Below are 5309 nucleotides of genomic sequence, written 5' to 3' on the forward strand. Positions count from 1 at the left end.
TCATGGAAACGTCATTAACCCAGTTCGCTATGTGAATCACTCACGTCTCCTCAAGAAACGCGTTACCTCTAGGTTATAATATCGAGATGTGTCACATGTAAAATGACTTTCTTTTATTTTCATGTCTTTATTTATTTAGATTCGTTATTAAAAGTTACATTAACATCACCACTATCGATTGATCCTAATATGTATAAATTACCATAGTAACTACAGACATTTCAATTCCTTGTTCCAATTCCAAAGTTTACTGAGTAGATCAGATTTTCAAAATGTGAATCACGTGCACTTAACTCACACACACACACACACACACACACACACGTCTTCACATAGTTGATGAAATAGTGAACTTCTACATGTATATACTCAATCTTGACTACAATATATAGAATAGACAGACTTACTGTTATATTCAAACAGTTTATGGTTGCAATAAGCATTTTTTGTTTATATTAAGTACGAACAAGTATAATTTGAATCATTTATTTCATTAGCGTGTCTGTGATCAAAGGTATTGTACACACATATCATGTCACGTAGTTATGCCTTTGTGATCAAAGTGATGTACACACATGTCAGATCATGGAGCTACAAAAATATACACCTTTCTTTTGATAAATCAATACATTTCTTTATTTTTGTTCATACAGTTTGTAAGCATATGCACTGTTCTAACCAAAATGTATGATACTATAATTTGTATTCGCAGGTAGTGCCAATACAAATTTTGGTAACATGTAAAGTAGATATGACATTAAACAGTAGGACACATAAAACCTCGACTTCATTTTTTTAAATAAACTTCATTTGAAGTTTGTTTGTAGATCTTCTGACAAAAATCTCTTGAAGGAAATTGACAGCAGCCATTTTGGACACGGAGTTTCTTGTAACTAGTTTCTCTTGGAATGAAATCTTTTATGATAATGACCAAATAGTGATATGTATTAATTTCAGATTTAAGAAGGAACAAACATTTGTAAAAATAAAAATATATTAACTTTATACAAAGCGCCATTTCTTTACACGACTACAAATTAATATGTTGTTTTATTTTATCAGCAGGATCACAAGCGGCAAAATGAAAAGAAAAATCCACTGTCCACTTCCGGTAGCAGCTGGGAAAGCGCCATTGTCGGTACCGTTTTTACTGATGGGATTTTTTTCTGATGCGCCGTTTGTACTGTTTGAAGTCGTTTCTGCTGCGCTGTCTACCGCTATCAAGTCTGTGAAAACAACATTGTCCATTATTAATAAATGGCATCAAGCAATAGTTTTAATGTAATCTATATACAATACAAGTTGAACCCTTAGCTTAAGCTGACTGCCTCTAAAAGTGCTGACGTACGCAGTTCGTAATTAAATGTCGTCTGCTGAACATCCTAATACGAAAATGTAGAAGCAAGACATTTGGCTCTAGGGATGACAATCATACGTAGACGGTAAGAATCATACTATTTGCACTAAACACGACGGTGTACGTCGGTTAGGCGCAAACATCATCAAATTAATTTATTGTTTTATATAGTACTCATAAAAGATATTAAATCTAGGAACAATGATCAGAATCGAAGAAAATGTCCTACCACACATTATTACCAATCGTCGTAAGTTACATAAGAATAAAAGAAAAATTCTACTAAAGTAAAATATTTGTCGTTTTTTTTTATTTATTAAGGATTTCTTATTAAAAAATGCAACAACAACAGCAGAAATCACATTACCCTCTGCCTGAGCATACATACGTGTAACTATTGTCAATTTCTCTAGATAGTAATGGAAACATAGAAAGAAAATAAAATGGTAGGATCACTCTTTTATACAGACCTCTAACTTAACATATGATCAAAATCACAAAGTTTCAACTTTGCAGAAAAAGACCTTTTCAATAAACAAAATACAGGCGATTACTCAGTAATAATCTTCCGTACAGGATCGACATGGTATACACTATTTATTCTCTTTTTGTGTTCTAATGTTCTAGCCTTATATCTTCATTGAAAAAAAGAAATGTAACAAAGAAAAGTTGATATCCGGTTAAAGTGATTAGATTTACAATCATGTTTAAAACAGGTTCGCAAAATAATTTCCAACTTTAAATTTGTATCTTTCGGCAAAATTAAGTTCACATTTTGAGAATTATTTTTTATCTTATGCAAATCATTCAGTAAATCATAACTTTGTTTTATATAGCATAATTATCCTTATGTTGATATAGAAATACGGTTGTACACAAGCACCCTACTAGTGAAATATAATCCTTGAGTATCTAGTATTTTAGCAAAGGAGCAGCAAAGGAAGAGAAACGTGTGTGCTTGTGTGTGTGTGTGTCTGTGTGTGTGTGCGCGCACGCGTGTGTGTGTGTGTGTGTGTGTGTGTGTGTGTGTGTGTGTGTGTGTGCAGCCAAGGCGAAATACGTGACAGCATTATATGTTCATTTCCTGTTGACTTTGGATGATGGCTACTTCTAATTCTATGCTTGGAACTACGTATGATACCTTGTCAAAGCTCAGCTCTCAATTAAGATCGAGCAAGGCAAAGTTTGTTTCTTAAAAACTCGTTTTTTGAAATGACGAATTTCGCCATTCATAACTTTTTCCTTCACTTTGAAAGATGCAAACGACTACACAAAAGCAATGGTCAATAAAGGTACAAACAACTCAAAAAGGTTACAGTTCATCTGGAAGCTAAACAGAACTCATATTACAATAGAACATTGGCATATACTTTCACTGTTCCAGCAGGAAATTTGTTTGGGTCTTCTCATAATTTGCCTCGTATTGTCACTTTCTTTAAACAAATATCAAATTCTGACCTTAAGGCGGCATGAAACAGAATCATTTAAAGTTTCCAAGCCTGAATTTTCATTTAATACTCAGCAAAAACTAGCTTGATGATTAGGTCTTACAGCAGTGATATGCAATTATCGCGATAAGCTGACAAGCCACCTGGTGTGGTATTCTCACAATGGGGTATAACTACTGCTGTGATCGTAAACTTAAAGTCTTCCTGTCCTTTTGAATTGAAATCCAAAGAGGAAAGATAAAATATTGACAACTATACTATACCAATTTAAGACAAGCTGTGGTTTATCGTTTTGCCCATATAAATTTATATTAAATGAAAACACTTCAGGCTCTTATTCGAAGACAATAAATTCGTATGTAAGTATGCACGTATGTATGTTAATTGATTAATTGACTAAAATATGTATCAGTCTATTTTTTACGAAAAGTAGAGCTAAACTGATAGTGTTTAACAAATCGAAGGTAAACGCTAATCTTTAGGTATAGACTTTATTAAAATGTGGCAAGCCGCTCAAATTTGGCATTTACCCGCTATTTTAAAACGGTTAAATGTTAACTAATTCAATTCCATCTTGACAATGTCTGTAGCTATTTCCTAAATACAACAATATGTTATCATTCTGCAGTTTATTTTAATTTTCTGCTATATTTACTATAGTAATGAGTTCATACTATATTAAGCAATAATAACGTAAAATATTATACAAATATGAATCTTATTCAAGTTGCACAATAATGTTTTCTATAGTATTCATAAATTGCTCAAACAATATATGAGTTATATAGGAAAAGTTGAGGCACTAGAAAATGGTGACGAATTTTCAGTTAAATCAAGCCGTCTTTCTATTTTGGTCTGATTTCTCATTGCATAAGAAAAGAATAGAAAAATTGGGTGCCGGGTAGCTCAGTTGTCTAAAGCGCTCGCTACCGATCTCTGCCATCTCACCTCTGTCCACGTGGGTTCGAGTCTCAGGCTTAGCCTATATGAACATGTATGCCAGTAGCTTCCCTCGGATAGGTAGTTCTTACCTGGTTTTTCCAAGCGTTACTCCACCATTTACAAAGGCCGCAATGTATAGCCAATTTCGTGGTGCGAAATGACGTTGAACCTCCCCCAAAACAAACTAACGTTATAATTCGTAGCATAAAATAGTGAAATTTTATCAATAAATTATTTAAAACGTCTTCATGCTAATGCAGCCTTAGTAAAGGTAACGAATCCATGATAGATAAGCAATCTTGAAATAATTGTACGTCTTCCATTGATCTTAAATATATGTATTTGAAAACATTATTGCATGGGAAAGGTCTTTATAAGTCGTTAAAGCTTTGAAGACAATCCTAATTGCATTGTCAACAAAAATATGTAAAGAAATTCGTGATATCCTGTGCAGTCCTGCAATCTGGTTTTCAGTCTTTTACCCTGCCTTTCTATTTAAAACACCCTGTATCTGTCATTGTTTAAAAAAGACGTGCATGATCCCATCTCGTGTAATATTCTGTGGATAAGCTAATATTATGCCTTTTGCTGTTAGTTTTAATATGTGGCATGGAATATCAACCTGAATAAATAAGAGAATAACAAAACAAAGCACAACTTACCATTTACAATAATGAAAACGGCCAATACGTAAAATGCCACCAGAAACTTCGTCTGAAATATAAAATATTTACAATGGTAGAATACAAATAACTTTGACAAACCTAAGAAATAAAGTTATAGAAGAAAATGTACAATCATTATTACTTATCTTTTCTATGAGGAGAATGCGATTAAATAGATTAATCTTAAAGATAATTTCATACGTCACGGGGGGGGGGGGGGCCTGATATTTGACGTATGTAAGTTCAAAGAATATATTAAATGGAATATACAAAAATTACCGCCATGATGTTTTTCACACACATGAGAGAGAGACAGAGACATACCGACAGATAAATAGAAAGACAGATATGTTTAAACTGCAATAAGATGCTAATAAATTCGCAACAGCAAATTCTAAGAAAACAATAAAATAGAGATACTACCATCGCCATGATGTGTATCCACTGTATTTGGAAGAACCGTAATGTCGTATGTTTAAATGCTAACTGGACAGTGGAAACCTTGACGTCGATTAAAATATCAACAGTACAATGTTGTCTTGGTGACCATACGATAAACTCCATCAACATATACATACGTTAACATACATTGCCAGTACTATTTCAAGGGGAAAAGAAGCATTCAAATTACCGCATGTACCAGTAACATCGCCTGTTATTTTTATTGTTTTAAAATAAAGCTCTAAGGAGGCACACACGCATAAACACATTAAATCAAAACAAAGACAAAAGAAAGCTGAGAAAGAAAAATAAAGCAAGAAGGGAAACGCGTATGAAGGGTTATATCCTCGAAAATGACCGATTCTTTGGCATAATACGGTATCATGAAAGGTTTGAATGTCATCTTAGATTTTGCAAGGAATGAATCACAAAATTGATGGCAAATGAAATTATATT

At 33.2% G+C, this 5309-nt stretch overlaps 1 long non-coding RNA gene across 1 annotated transcript; it reads right to left on the minus strand.

Annotated features, from left to right (window-relative positions):
• Positions 1-470: 470 nt before the first annotated feature.
• On the minus strand, positions 471-4955 carry LOC149774440 (uncharacterized). The gene is made up of 3 exons (XR_016416813.1): positions 4836-4955; positions 4410-4461; positions 471-1226 (listed from the first exon to the last, which is right to left on the minus strand). It is a non-coding gene; the product is annotated as an uncharacterized LOC149774440 (long non-coding RNA).
• Between the last annotated feature and the right edge of the window lie 354 nt (positions 4956-5309).

This window comes from Sinohyriopsis cumingii, unplaced genomic scaffold (assembly GCF_028554795.1).
Source record: "Sinohyriopsis cumingii isolate HCF-2022 unplaced genomic scaffold, ASM2855479v2 utg000229l, whole genome shotgun sequence".
NCBI classification, from domain to species: Eukaryota; Metazoa; Mollusca; class Bivalvia; order Unionida; family Unionidae; genus Sinohyriopsis; species Sinohyriopsis cumingii.